This window comes from Phacochoerus africanus, chromosome 10 (genome assembly GCF_016906955.1).
Source record: "Phacochoerus africanus isolate WHEZ1 chromosome 10, ROS_Pafr_v1, whole genome shotgun sequence".
NCBI lineage: Eukaryota > Metazoa > Chordata > Mammalia > Artiodactyla > Suidae > Phacochoerus > Phacochoerus africanus.
Window position 1 is genome coordinate 37,115,341 of NC_062553.1, and position 14,664 is coordinate 37,130,004.

The window sequence follows — 14,664 nt, forward strand, 5'->3', positions numbered from 1 at the left end:
GTAACATGTGGGGCCTGGATTTGTGGTTACACTCTTGGCACACATACGGTCTAGTGTCTCTGTTCAAAACGGGCTGCATGTTGTGATTTCTGCCTGATTTTGAAGATTAAAATCAAGGAGGTGGGAGGGATAGATTGGGGGTTTAGGCTTGGCAAATACCAGCTTATGTATGTGGACTGGATGATCAACAGGGACCTGCTGTAGAGCTCGGGGAAAATCTACTCAGTGTTCCATGATAACCTATATGGGAGTGGATATGTGGATATGTATGGCTGAATCACGTTGCCGTACAGCAGAAATTAACACAACATTGTAAAACAACTTTAATAAAATTAAATTTTAAAAAGCATCAGGGGCAGGGAATATGGTGACAAACAGCACTGACTGGACAAATATTTTAGCGTTTCCAGGGCTACTCTGTCACAGTGATGCTTTGACCTTAAATCACAGATTAAATATTTAAAATTATTGTTTGGGTAGTTTTACCCTGATTATAAGGGATCCTGAGAGGCTAATGTTTCTCACTCTCCTCCCATGAGAAGTCCCTAAGTATATCATCAAGAAAAATGTTCATCTGATCAAATACAACTAACCAAACCCTTCACTCATCTTGAGCTTTAATCTGTTGATAGATCAATAGCCTCAGGCACAAGTGAAGTGAGTGAGTACTTGCTGGGTTTTAGAGCCAGCATCTTTGCATTTCCTCTACTCACCATTCTACATGCACACAGATACACGAGCATACACACACCTAGGCACACAAAGGCAGGCTTATCAAGTTGATGGTATATGATATCCCTGTAGTTATAGACCATAGTTAATTCCAAATCTTAACTTCCAAATACGCCTGAGAGGGTTTATGAGTTAATGCAAATATGCACTCACTGATACCAGATTCATTCATGAGAATAGTTCTTATAGAAAGAAGGCACCAAGATTATAACAGGATGGAGAGAAAATGTGGTGAAGAAAAAAGTTTTCTGTTTCCCAGTGTTCTAAGATATATCCAGCTCAAAGGAACTGTGATTAAATCACATGTCTAGATTTGGTATTTCATAAAATGTATTGCCTTGTAAGAATTATGAGATGTCTTTGAAGTCTAAGTATTTAATTTTTCCTTAACGTTTTCCATTTAAAAATGTTGTCCAAGGAAAACCCTTGAACATATTTTGATTTCATTTCAAATTTTAAAGGCAATCCAGTTTAAGGTTTATGAATGCTCTGAAACGTCTTCTGAAATTCTATGAAATGCCTTGAATGATGATTCCAGAGGTCATCGTCTTATGTTTTGGTAGTACAACCTCTTGAAGGTTTTCCAGTTCCACTTACCATCTAGAACACAGTCTAGCAGTTTGCTTTGTTCATTATCACCCAACCCTTCTTTTCTTTTTGAGTTTCTGCAATTATTGAGTCAAAAAGGAGAATAATGCAAGAGAAGAAAATATTTTCTGTGGAGTACTAAGCAAAACCCTTTTAAAGGAGCCCTTTAAGGGAAGTTTGTTAAACATAAAGTATTTGGGGGAGCTTAGTGATTTTGGTCGAAGGTGTCTTTACCACTCTCCAGGTCTTCGCGCAGCTCATCTCTGAGTGCTTACAAAGACCAGCGTGGAGCGTATTCCCAGAGCTAGCTAAGCTCGTAAGGCTTAACTGTAAAAGAACCATGGGGATTTTCTTAATAAAACATTTCACCTGGGAGCATTAGGATTACAGGATAAAAACAACAACACTGAATGTCTTAAAACCATGAATTGACCTAAAATCTATAGACTTTCCCTTTGCCAGGACGGGGCTTGTTCATCTATTTGATTCAGACGTGCTGGTGGAAAAAAACATAGTTTAAAAAGAAGGATTAGTTAACCTGGCAGGGATGAAAGAGGTAAGGTGAAAACGCATGGTGCTAGGTTTTTGTTCTTTTTTTTTTTTTTTTAAATTCATGGAGGCTCTAAGTCCTGTAACGGTCTATAAATAATTCTGGTAAATGATGCCAAGGGTAGAAATGGCTTTCTCTACATGGGAGCTGGATGGCATTTGATCTCCTTAAATACACAATGATCTCACACTTCTTTCAAAGGTCTAGTCTTGTTCAACTTTTGCAACTGTGTCTAAAGACAATGGCAAATAAAATATCTAAAACACACTTTTTAATCCTTATTTTTAAGTGTAATGAATATTTTCACTGAAAAACATAGTGGCTAACATTGTTTTTACTACTTACTGCATATAAAGCATGTGCATTTTATTAATTCATTGAACCTTTACAACGCAAAACACCTAGGTTTTATTATTTTTCTCTGACCAAGGAACCCAAAGGATGGAGGTAACTTACCCAAAGTCACAGGCTAGTCAACAGCAGCAAATATATGAACCACACCATCTATCTAACTCACAACCAAACACACAAACATTTAAACAAGGTGCATTTTTAGAGAATAGATTTCATTTTATTGAATCATAACTTCCATTTCCCAGATTACACCAGAAAAAAATGTTCTGAATTTAAAATCGTATTCAGAAGCCTGAAAAGTGTTAAGCCACGATGGTGATGTCTTCTGCAAGTTAATTTTCCATCTTTCCAGCAATCTATGTTAATTTGAGATGAACTCAAATCTAATGCCTTTTTGACAGGGAGGGAAGAAACAGGATTTTTATAAAGAGATGACTAAAATTCGCTAGAGTATACCAACGGCTTTGACAGGACACTCAGCATCGTGACACAACTTGAACAAACCCCACATAAGTTTAGCTCACTTATCCACCTAAGCAATCTACTTTCTTTTAATTTTTGATAGTCTTTATTTTTTATTTTTAATATTACTTTTTATTACAGTATAGTTGATTTACACTGTTGTGTTGATTTCTGCAATCCATTCATTTGATGTTAAAGTGGCATTACATTTAACTTGTGCTTTTCCCTGTTTCTCCTTCCTTTAAAGTGTCAACTTCTGATTTTGTTTCCTTATTAATATATGAACTCTGATTAGGCCATAGGAAGAGAAAACTATACAAAGATAATGGCCCTGCCACAGCTAGCCCATGTCACTCATTTCTGCCATAATATTCTGCATCTTACACTAGTGAGAAAAGCACGTGAATCAGAATTAAATGTAGCCTTCACAGTTCTCATACTCTTAATCCCTTTTAGGCTCTACTTACAACTAATTAAAAGCTAGCAGTCAACCTTTGTTTTATAAAACCTGGATATGCTGATGTTTTGATCCAGTGATTTCAATTGTGTAGTATTTTTACATTATTAAAACCATACATAACAGCCAATTATACATACTGATTTAGAAGTGGCTTCTCCCAACCTACTTGGCCAGCTATTCAATTACATTAATGCAGATTTCCACTATATGTCATACCACTGTAGCACATGGAACTCCAACTCATTTTAGTCCCAAAGGTTCCCAGGTAACTTTTAATTATATATTTAACCTAGAAAGGTCAGTCAGTCTTGAAAACTAGAGTGCAATGGGGGTATAGTCCTTAGATACTTTTCTGGGCTATGACTTCTTCAGTGACCTTGGGAGAATTATTATATCTTAACCTGTTAAGTTTATGGATTTACTTATTATAATTAAATAATGACTATAAAAATGGATTGCCCTGATTTGTACACCAATATTCATGGCAATATTATTCACAACATAAAAAGTTAAAAACAACCCAAATTTCCATCAATAGATGAATGGATAAACAAAGACCAGTATATAAAAAGATGGAATATTATTCAGCCATAAAAAGGAATGACGTTCTAATGCATGCTCCAACATTATGAGCCTTGAAAACATTAGGCTAAGTAAAATAACTAAAATAACCCAGACACAAAAAATATTATATAATTCCAATTACATGAAATTTATAGATTAGGCAAACTCATAGAAACAGAAAGTAGATTAGAAGTCACCAAAGACTAAGGAGAGTGAGGAATGAAGAGTTAATTAATGCTTCATGGGTACAGAGTTTCTGTTTGGAGTTATAAACAATTTTTGGAAATAGTGATGATGATTGTACAACATTGAGGATACAATTAATATCATTGAAGTAGACGCTTAAAATACCTCCCTCAAACAGCAAATTTTGGGCTAATATATACTGTCTTACTGTAACTTTCTTAAAATTAATAATGTCATATGCTAAGCACATTGAATTCTACACTTGAATGAATTATAAGGTATGTATATTTATCTTAAATGAATGAATTATAAGGTATATATATGTATCTCAATAAAACTGCTAAAGACAAACGAAAAATATATTGTTCTGAGGTTCAGTTGAATGTCAGCAACTAAAAGGGATAGGCAGGGTGACGGACTTAGGATCCACATGGAGAGGTCAACGTGGTGATGTGGTACCTGAGTGAGAGCTGGCACTGTTGCAATCCCATAAACTGCTCAAGTTTGCCTCCAGCTCTTTTCTGGGGCATTCTTTATATCTATGTGGCATTTTCATTTCTCTCCCAGAGATGGGTCCATTCTGGGAAGACAGTTATGACCCAGAGGCCTAAGACCAACTACTTGGCTAAGCTCTTGGTACCATCCACACTCTTAAGTTACTAATAATTGAGGAACTGATTCAGTGCTGACAGCTTCTGTCTCTTTGGACATAACCGTCCGAAAGGCAACGATAGCAGTGCTCAGTTTGCCTGCCTATCCCTCTAGATACTCAGACATCACTTGAGACCACAGACAGGGTTGACTACCATATGGGAACCTTGACAGCATGAGTTCTCACATTGCTTTTAGACCTTTCCATTTCCCTCCATAACTGAAATGTCCCTGGATACTTTATAACCTGAGAGCCTCAACTGTTTCACTAAAGGAAGAAAAAGTACAGAGCTGTTAAATCTACTTTTTTCACATGTCACAAGTTTGGACTGTAATTTGATTCTATTTCTCAAGTTGCTCAGTAATCCATTGAGGTTTCTAAGTTAACCACAACTCCTGACACTCCCTTTATTAGACTATTTCTATACCATGTAACCTCCACAACACCAGCATACTGTTCATTGCACTGAACGATTTTTGGCATATTTATCAGTCTCCCCTAGAAAACCTTGAACTTCACAATGGCAGGGACCACATGCTCTTTATCTCCTTACTTCAACTGGGAAAACAGGCCTGCAGTAGCTGCACAGAAACATGTCAGCTAAATGAATCAAGGAATAAAAAATGAATCAGTAAATGAATGGCATTGAAAGAGCTCCATAAATACTTTACTGATTAAAAAAAGACATGTCAGTGAAAAAAAAGTGTTCAGTTTTGTGACTAGCAACATATTCAGTGGGCCAGTATTAGTTATATGTGTAGAGATGTAAATATATGCCTTGGATCCTCCGTAGCTACAAATATCCTTCCTTACTGTTTGTGTACATAATTTTGCAGTTCAAAGGTTGTGGTCTTATTAAAGGAGAACAAGGCATTATCTTTCAAAATTAGCATAATTTCCTGCTGGTGCCATAACAGAAATGGATGACAGTCTAGCTAACTACTTTTTTCAGGTTCTTAATGCTCTCTGTTTACCTTCTTCATTTAAACTTTTACTCAGTTGATGTGCCATTAAATATAAACCAGGAAGGGAAGAATGCAGAACTCCCCGTAGGATGCTTACTACTGGCTAGGATCCTGCCACTCTTGTCTAAGAAATGTTGTGGATTAAATATGTGCCCCAGAGTTTTGGCCTCCTTGATTCTAATAGAAAATCTTTGTAAGTTACTTAACCTTATAGCTTGAATGCTCACTAAAGCCAAGAGCTGACATATACACAGAGGCTGTAAAACATACGAATGAACCAAAGCTGGAATGTATTTATAGGATGACAAATTATCCACATTAAATTTAGGTAACGGAAAAGGAGTCTCTCAGGGATCTACAGATTTTCAATTTCATATGAGCATTTGTTTGCTTCTGATGTCTGGCTGTTCCATTTTAGGTAACTATTTTTACATCATGGCATTTCCCTTGCATTATTTTTGTTTTAAAGCCTTGAATAGGTCTATTGGGTACTATTAAAGGCTGTTAATTTCAGCTCCTGAATGGATAAAATTTAATGCTGGGAATAGTGATGTTTATTGTATAAATACTGATTTACTCACTTATGATGTAGATTTAACTTTAGATGTTGCTTATTATTCATTCATTCACTCACAGTGAATTTATTAAATATTTGTTAAAACTGTGCTATGAACCAGATACCATATTAGCTACTAAGGACACAGAGATAATGGACATAGTGTTATCCTGAAAGAACTCACAGTTTAGTGATGAGAGACAGATTAATAAATATTTCCAATATATTTGATTAGCAAAGATGGAGATAATCACAGAGGGCTAATGCAACATTGAAAGTGGACCCCTAACTCAACTTATGAATCATGGGTAGCTTCTAGGAGGAGGTGACAAAGTGGAAACTAGGAGCAGAGAAGGAAACAAGGGCATTCTGGATAAAGAGACAGCATGTGAGAAACCCAGAGACACAAGCCAACCATCCCCAGTGGCAGAATACTGAGCCTTTTTGTCACTCAAGATGTTCTTTTTTTTTCCAAGTGATTTTATTTTTTTTTAATTTTTATTAAAGTATTGTCGATTTACAATGACCCAGTCATACATATATATACATTCCTTTTCTTACATTATCTTCCATCATGGTTTATCCCAAGAGACTGGATAAAGTTCCCTGTGCCATACAGAAATACTTCATTGCTTATCCATTCTAAATGTAATAGTTTGCATTGACTAACCCCAAACTCCCAGTCCATCCCACTCCCTCCCTCTCTTCCTTGGCAACCAAGAGTCTGTTCTCTATGTCAGTGAGTCTGTTTCTGTTTTGCAGATAAGTTCATTTGTGCCATATTTTAAATTCCACATAAAATTGATATCATATTATTTGTCTTTCTGCTTCTGACTTACTTGACTTAGTATGAGAATCTCTAGTTGCATTCATGTTGCTGCAAATGGCATTATTTCATTCTTTTTTATGGCTGAGTAGTAGTCCATTGTATGTGCCACTTCTCAAGAAGTTCTTAGCTTTAAGCATTAGTTAACCAGGTGATATTTTCCATGCTTGAGAACTATTTCTTTCCCATGTTATCAGATTAACTTGTCTTTTTAGGTTATTCTGAGAGTCTTAATCAGAATCTATTCTTGTGATTTGGATCCAGGCCTAATTTAAGTTTATGACACCTTGATCTATTCACTCTGGCTTGATTATCTATTCCAGGTGACTATCCAAGTGAGTGAAGCCCAACAGTATAGAACATGTAAAACATTTTCAACCAACCGATCTACATTACTTTACAACTTTAAAATGTGTGCTTTCCTCATTAATTCATTTGCCCTCACAGTCATCTTGTATAATAGGTGTTATTAATGATAATGCCCACTTTTAAAAGTGAAGTAAAAAAACTCCTAGAGGTTTCTGACAAAAAAGAAGGCACATGAACTGGGTAAATCAGGATAGTTTAATGTAAGGATTACTTGCAAAGTATGGACAGAGTTTAGGGTCACCAATAAGGGACAGTATGTGTGCTACCCTGAACTAATAAAACCAGGTAAGGAGCCCATACCTCCCTAAGCCTGGGCATTCTTATGTTATTGCAGGTGTAACAAATTACCACAAACTTAGTGGTTTAAAATAACATGAATTTAGGGAGTTCTCATTGTGGCTTGGCAGCTTGCAAACCCAACTACTATCCCTAAGCATGTGGGTTCGATCCTTGTCTTTGCTCAGCAGATTAAGGATCCAGCATTGCCATGAGCTATGGCATAGGCTGCAGATGTGGCTTGGATCCCAGGTTGCTGTGGCTGTGGCATAGGCTGCAACTACAGCGCTGATTTAACCCTTACCCTGGGAACTTCAATATGGCACAGGTGCATCCCTAAAAAGAAAAAAAAAAAGAAAAAAAAATATGGCACTAATTTGTTATCATACATGTCAGAAATCCAAAATTGATTTCCCTCTGCTAAGTCCCAGTGTCGACAGGGAGGTGTTGCTTCCAGAGACTCTAGAAAAGCCTTGAGAGGTTGTCCATTTCTTGGCTCACATGCTCACATCACACTGTCCTTTCTCCCCTTGCTTCTAGTCTTACATTCCTCTTATAAAGACCCTTATGATGATAATCAAGATAAGCCAGGATAATCTCATCTCAAGATCCTTAGCTTGATTACATCTACAAAGTCCCACATTCACAGGTTCCAGGGAAGCTAGATCTCTTCCAGGGAGGCTATCATTCAGCCCACTGCAACCTGAGAGGCAAGGGAAGGCAGCGTTATTGAGCCCAGAGAGAGCTGTGTACAGAGGACATCTGATGTCAAATGTGGGCTTCTTCAGAGAGACACAGTCAACCATGCAAACCCTTCAAGGGGGACCTGGAAGAAAGAAGTACCCTCTCTTCATGCCCTCCTACCTCTGACCTCCTACCTGAGTCTCCCATTGGCCCAACCTATTGGCCCTTCCAGTAGTGGGGAGGCAATAGGAGCCCACCAATGACATCTGGGCATGTCCAGTTCTCTGATGAATAGCCAGGTGAAGAATGAAGACAGGTCTGTGAGGCCAACAGAAGACATCCAATGGCATTCCTTTTGTGAATTTTAAAAAAATTTTTAATTATTCTTATAAAAGTTTTATGTGCTCATTACTTTAAATGTCCAACAGTAAAGAAGCATAGAAAACAAAATTGAAGTTCTACCCCCCAACCTGTCCCAACACCCTTCACACACCCCCCTGCTAACCAATCTCCTAGGTGGCAGGGCACACAAATGTGCATATCAGAGAAAGAGTAGGTATGGAGAAACTGATTACACTCATAAAATCTTTTTCAGCTTTTTTTCCTGATGCAAGGTATGCAACAATGTTATTCCTTCTGTCTAAAATTAGAAAATAGTCTCTCTTCAAGATTTTCTGCTTAAGCCCCACTTACCACTCAGGTCTTATCTCAAATAGCACTTCTTCAGGAAAGCTATGCAAAACTTCCCAGCATAAATTAGATACCCATCCCCATGCACTTCGTACTCTTTTGGCATCTGGCATTTTCCTTTAATTAGGAAAGACTTTTATTTGTCTGCTTTATTGATTAATCCATGTATGTTTATCTCCCCATTGGTTTCTGAGCTCTAGGAGGCCAGATAACCTCTGTAGCCCCAGCAGTGGTTGGCACATACTAGAAATGAAATGCTTTATATCTATGTGGGTACCTCAACTTAAATCTCACATCTAAAGAAAAAATTCAAAGTTTAGTACAAGCAAATGCATCAATATTTAACATATTTTCACAATTTGTGTGCTGTCTTTGTCTCTCTCTTTGGCTTACTCTCACTCTTTCTTCTTCACCCATTTTTCTATCCTTCTCTCTCTTTTTTTCGCTCTTTTTCTTTTTTTTGGTTGCAGCAACCCAAGCCACTGCAGTGACAACACTGAAGCCATAACTCATTGTGCCACCAGAGAATGCCTCTCTTTTCTGATTTATGTTCTAAATATCTGATTTCCAATTCAAACTCAATTTTGATGTCTGAAAATACTTAACAATACTTAACTCAGACTGAGCATGTCCTTACTGTTTTCCTCTACACCACTGTAGGTGTGGGAGGATCTGTTTATCAGCAAATATCATATGATTCTCATTTCTATTTTCTTCTCATATTAACTGTGATTGCCATCTTCTGTTCATTGTGAAATGTCTTATATTTTTTCTAGGCCAGAGAAAGAGTGATTTGTGATTTCTGTGACTTTGAAAATTTCTCAGCTGAAGAGAGCTTTTTTCTGTCAGTCCTGGGAAATACAGTTTCTAAAATCAATAGTGCTTTCTTTGGTTCTTTATAGAAAAGTGTTGCTCTATCTTATTACTTTGCGAGTCTTTTATCTTTTGGTAAGATTTTTGATTTTCACTGTTCCTTTTTCCTCTTCATCACTAAGGCTTTTAGGTTGCTTCTCATGTGCAGAAATGATGTCTTAATGAGACTCCAGTGTCTGGTCTTGTGTATGCTTTCACTCTTCTTCTCTTCAGTGCTCTGAGCTATCGAGTCTTGGCCCTGTCATCAATATTTCTCCTCTTATGATAGGATTCCTTTTGTCTACAATTAATAGTATTTGTAGTCTATCACCCTTGGTCCCCCATTACCCTCTTCTCTCTTCCTTACAATCTCCACCTGACTCTCCATTCTAGCATGTGCTCTATAGCTGGCTCCACTGATTTAGAAATATTTCCCTAATTATGTGTAAATTATAGTTCTATTCTTGCCTCCTGGTAAGATTATAGGCATAGGTTAAGGGTGATTTTCTTTTCTCCTTGAGAATCTGCACTGCTTTTTGGAGAATTCTGGAGAAACTCAGATTTAGAAGAACCCTCTCTATCATGGGAAATGAGAATTTAAATTGGGTTTTGAAAAAGTAGTTATTAACAACCTCTTTGATGCAAAATATGGCTAGAAAAGTGCTCAAGTATCAGATATTATGTTGTCATATTTTTAGTATTGAATTAAAAAGCTCTTCTCCCAAAATTGATCTCAACTCAAAGGCCAACCACGTCAATAACAGTATCCACTTGAGTCTCATTTTTCTTTCTAAAGCCATCAGTCAACAGAATTTCTCTACAATACTGGGAGGCTGCTCAATGTTGTTGTTGAGATTTGTAGAAGTTCCCACATTTCTGTTCTTTACTCCTTCCTTAGGAGCATAATCCTATTTTATCTAGGCATATGGCTACACTAAGTAAAGATTACACTTCTTGTCTTCCCTCATAGCAAAGTATGGTCATGGGACACATACTGGTCAGTGGTGTAAAACCAAAAGAATCATGGTTTAACTTCTGCAGGGATCCCTCAAAGAAATGGGTATACTCTTATTCAGCCTTCCTCATTTCTGCTGGATGGAATACCAACACAATGGTTGGTGCACAAGCAGCCATCTTAAACTAGGAGGAGAAAGTCCCACATGTTCAAGAAGGAAGAATAACAACATAGAAATAACATGATTCCCTGATAACTGTGGAACTGCCATATCATTTTAGGAATGTTAAATTGCAAATTGCATTTCAGAAAAAGAGAACTAAGTATCTGTGTTTTTTAAGTCACTGTTATTTTGTTTTCTGTCATTCTTAATCAGACCTAATTCTAAAAGTATGCTGGAAATCTAAAAGTAAGCGGATGTAGACAACTGCTCTGTATCAACTGTAGCTGCTACATATAGTACTAAAATTATCTTTGGACCACATAAGTATAGTTCAATTCTGAATCATCAAGAATAATGCTGCTTCATCTATGCACTGAACAGTCTACATTATGTGTAAATTTCCCCCATCTTCTTGTAAATTATTCTGTATTAGAAGATACTTGATCTTTTATCTTCAACTTATAATTGCCATAATTTCTTCCAGCTTTGTTTCTTTAAAAACACGCATATTTTATAAGATTGAGTCTTAGATACTTTATAGTACCTGTTTCTATTGAAGATGAATTCCTTTTTCATCTACATATTTTATAATTAGTTATATATCAGTATTGCTGTTGACTTGTAAAAGTTGATCTTGTATCCAGCAACCCCATTAACTCTCATATTAATTTAAAAGTTGCCTGTAGATAGTTGTATGTTTAAAATACTCAGAAAACATCTGTGCAGATGAATTTATTTTCTGTAGAACAACAAGTCCAAAAGACTAAGCTAAGTAGATTAGGGAGAAAATTAAAAGATAGATAAATAAATAAGGTATACCCTGAATCAGTATTAAAAAAAAAGCCAATATTCTTTGATGTACCATAAGATATTGAGTTTCTCTACTTTGGTAAAAGAATATAAAAGAATCAATCATATCCTTAAAAGAACCATTTGCTTTGATTTTTACACCCCAGAGATTTCAATAAACTGATCCATTTAATTACTGGAGTTCATTTTAAGTCAATACAGTAACTTATTTATAGGGAATAAGCCCACTTTAGAAGTTTTGTTCACACTGGCTAGAGCTCAAGAACTCTAGAACGATCTTGGTGAAGAAATGAATAGCACCTCTTCAGAAGCCAGCTCAGTCAAATTCTTCATTCATATTGGATGACACAGTTCCTCTCAAATTATTCACACAGGAGCTTTGCAACTGCATAAATTATTTCAAGTGGCTGATTTCACATTCTATGAAATCTTTTACCTTAAATGAATGGCTGGTATGCCTGTCTGCTATTGACAAATGGGAGTGGAATATATTAGTCATAAAGAAGAATAGGCTTTCCAAGCTAAAAATGGAAATAAATAGGAAAAACAAACCACGAATAAATATCGTGCTTTGAGAAGAAAGTTGAAAAACTCTGCCAGATTTCCTGAGAATCTCTTCTCTCTTTTTACACTTCAAAACAAGTCTTTTTAGAGTGCTTCAATCAGTTTTCACCCTTCAACTCATTCAGGATTCATTATATTATCTCATATTGGTAACTTAATTTTACTATATTTAATACTTTAGTGTTATTCTAACAGAGGAAAAGGATGTCTTTGGCTCATGAGTAAGACAAATCATAAAGTAACATGCTATTGCTCTAAACTCCATTAAGAAAAAAATCATGGTTGGAGTTCCCATCCTGGTGCAGTGGTTAATGAATCTGACTAGGAACCATGAGGTTGCGGGTTCGGTCCCTGGCCTTCCTCAGTGGGTTAAGGATCCGGTGTTGCCGTGAGCTGTGGTGTAGGTTGCAGATGTGGCTCGGATCCCATGTTGCTGAGGCTCTGGTGTAGGCCAGTGGCTACAGCTCTGATTCGATCCCTAGCCTGGGAACCTCCATATGCCACAGGAGCAGCCATAGGAAAAAAAAAAGAAAAAAAAATCATGGTGATTATAGAAAACATGTGATGGGAAAGCCAACACTGATCTTCTTAAGCAGTTTTCCCTAGAATTGAATTAATCTCAGTGATAACGTTGACCTGTAGAGGAACAACCTCAAGCCTCATTCAACACCAGTGCTCTTTGTAATGTGATACTCTGCTCCCATTTTTATGCACATAAATAATTCATTATATTAAAAACTGTGATCAATCATATTGAGGTCAAGAGTCAAAAATCACTCATAGATTTGTAAAAAGAATTAGAGAATTCCAATGACAAATGGACATATGATTGGAGAATCAAATCTGCTGGTAATTAAGGAGTTAACATTTCCCACTCATTTGAGTAATAGTTTAAAAAAGTCTGACAATGACATGTTGGCAAGGGGAACTTACTGAAAGAAATACACATTTGGGACCACCGTTTTGATAAGCAGCTCATTCATATCTAGTAAACTGAGTTTATGCATTCTTCAACCCAGGAAGCCTAGCCCTAAGTTCATGTTCTCACACTTGTGTTTAAAAACAAAGGCAATGAAATGCTTGTAGCAGCATTGTTTTAATAGTGGGAAAAATCTGAAACAACCTAAATATCCATCAATAGGAGAATAGAGAAACAAAATGTGATGTAATCATACAAAAAACCACTGCAAATAAAATAAGAATGGTTTGCAGGTATTGATATGTATAAATATTTTTAAAAACCCCTTGTTAAGAATATGTACCATATGGAACAATTCATATACATCTTAAAAGGTGGACCACGTAGTCTCTTACAAAAATGTATACCTTGGAGTTCCCATCGTGGCTCAGGAAACGAATCTAGCAGAAACGAATCTGACAGGTATCCATGAGGACACAGGTTTGATCCCTGGCCTTGCTGAGTGGGTTAAGGATCCGGCATTGCTGTGAGCTCTGGTGTAGGTTGCAGGTGTGGCTCAGATCTGGCATTGCTGTGGCTATGGTGTAGGCCAGCAGCTGTAGCTCCAATTCAACTCCTAGCCTGGGAACTTCCACATGCTGAGGGTGTGGCCCTAAAAAGACAATGAAGACATTCTAGAAAGTGATAAAAATCTATTCTGGGAATGGATGAAAAATGGCAGTGTGCAAGAAAACAGGTACACGGGAGGATTTTCAACTATTTGTGGTAGTACATATCTGATATGGAGAATGAATGAATACATACTTGATATTTTATCCTCTATATTTCCTCCTGTCTTAAATATAATTATAATCATTCGAATTGTTTATAATACCCCAAACTTGCAAGAAATATTATTTATCTCAGAACCCCATGCCGGATTGAGTTCTGAGTTTCTAATTGATGACCTTTCCTGGGAGATAAGAACTCCAGAGGAAAGGAGATAGCATTCTTAGACATTTCCCATGAGCTCATGTCACTCTCTAGAATTTACCTAGAAAAACATAAGTTAGAGGCAACCTATGAATACTACAAATTCCAAGTTTGAACCCTAATTCTTAAGCATTGCTTCTCTAATCAAATCATAGGAACTCCCCCCCCCCCCCTTTTTTAGGGCATTTGAGACATATGGAAGTTCCCAGGCTAGAAGCTGAATTGGAGCTGCACCTGCTGGCCTATCCCACAGCCATAACAATGTGGGATCTGAGCCTCATCTGCAACCTATACCACAGCTCAGGGCAACACTGGATCCTTAACCCACTGAGCAAGGCCGGAGATCGAACCCGCATCCTCATGAATACTAGTCGAATTCATTCCCACTGAGCCACAACAGGAACTCCCAGATCATAGGGGTTTTTCCCATGCTTCTCTTTATTTCCCGTTTCCTCCCTGGCTTACTAGCTTTCACATTTGCTTCTCTTACTTTGACAGGAAAGAGTGGCTGTGTC

The 14,664-nt window shown here is 37.0% G+C and overlaps 1 protein-coding gene across 1 annotated transcript in view; it reads left to right on the forward strand.

Annotated features, from left to right (window-relative positions):
• GABRB1 (gamma-aminobutyric acid type A receptor subunit beta1) overlaps positions 1-14,664 on the forward strand; it is a 374,777-nt gene that overhangs the window by 185,451 nt on the left and 174,662 nt on the right.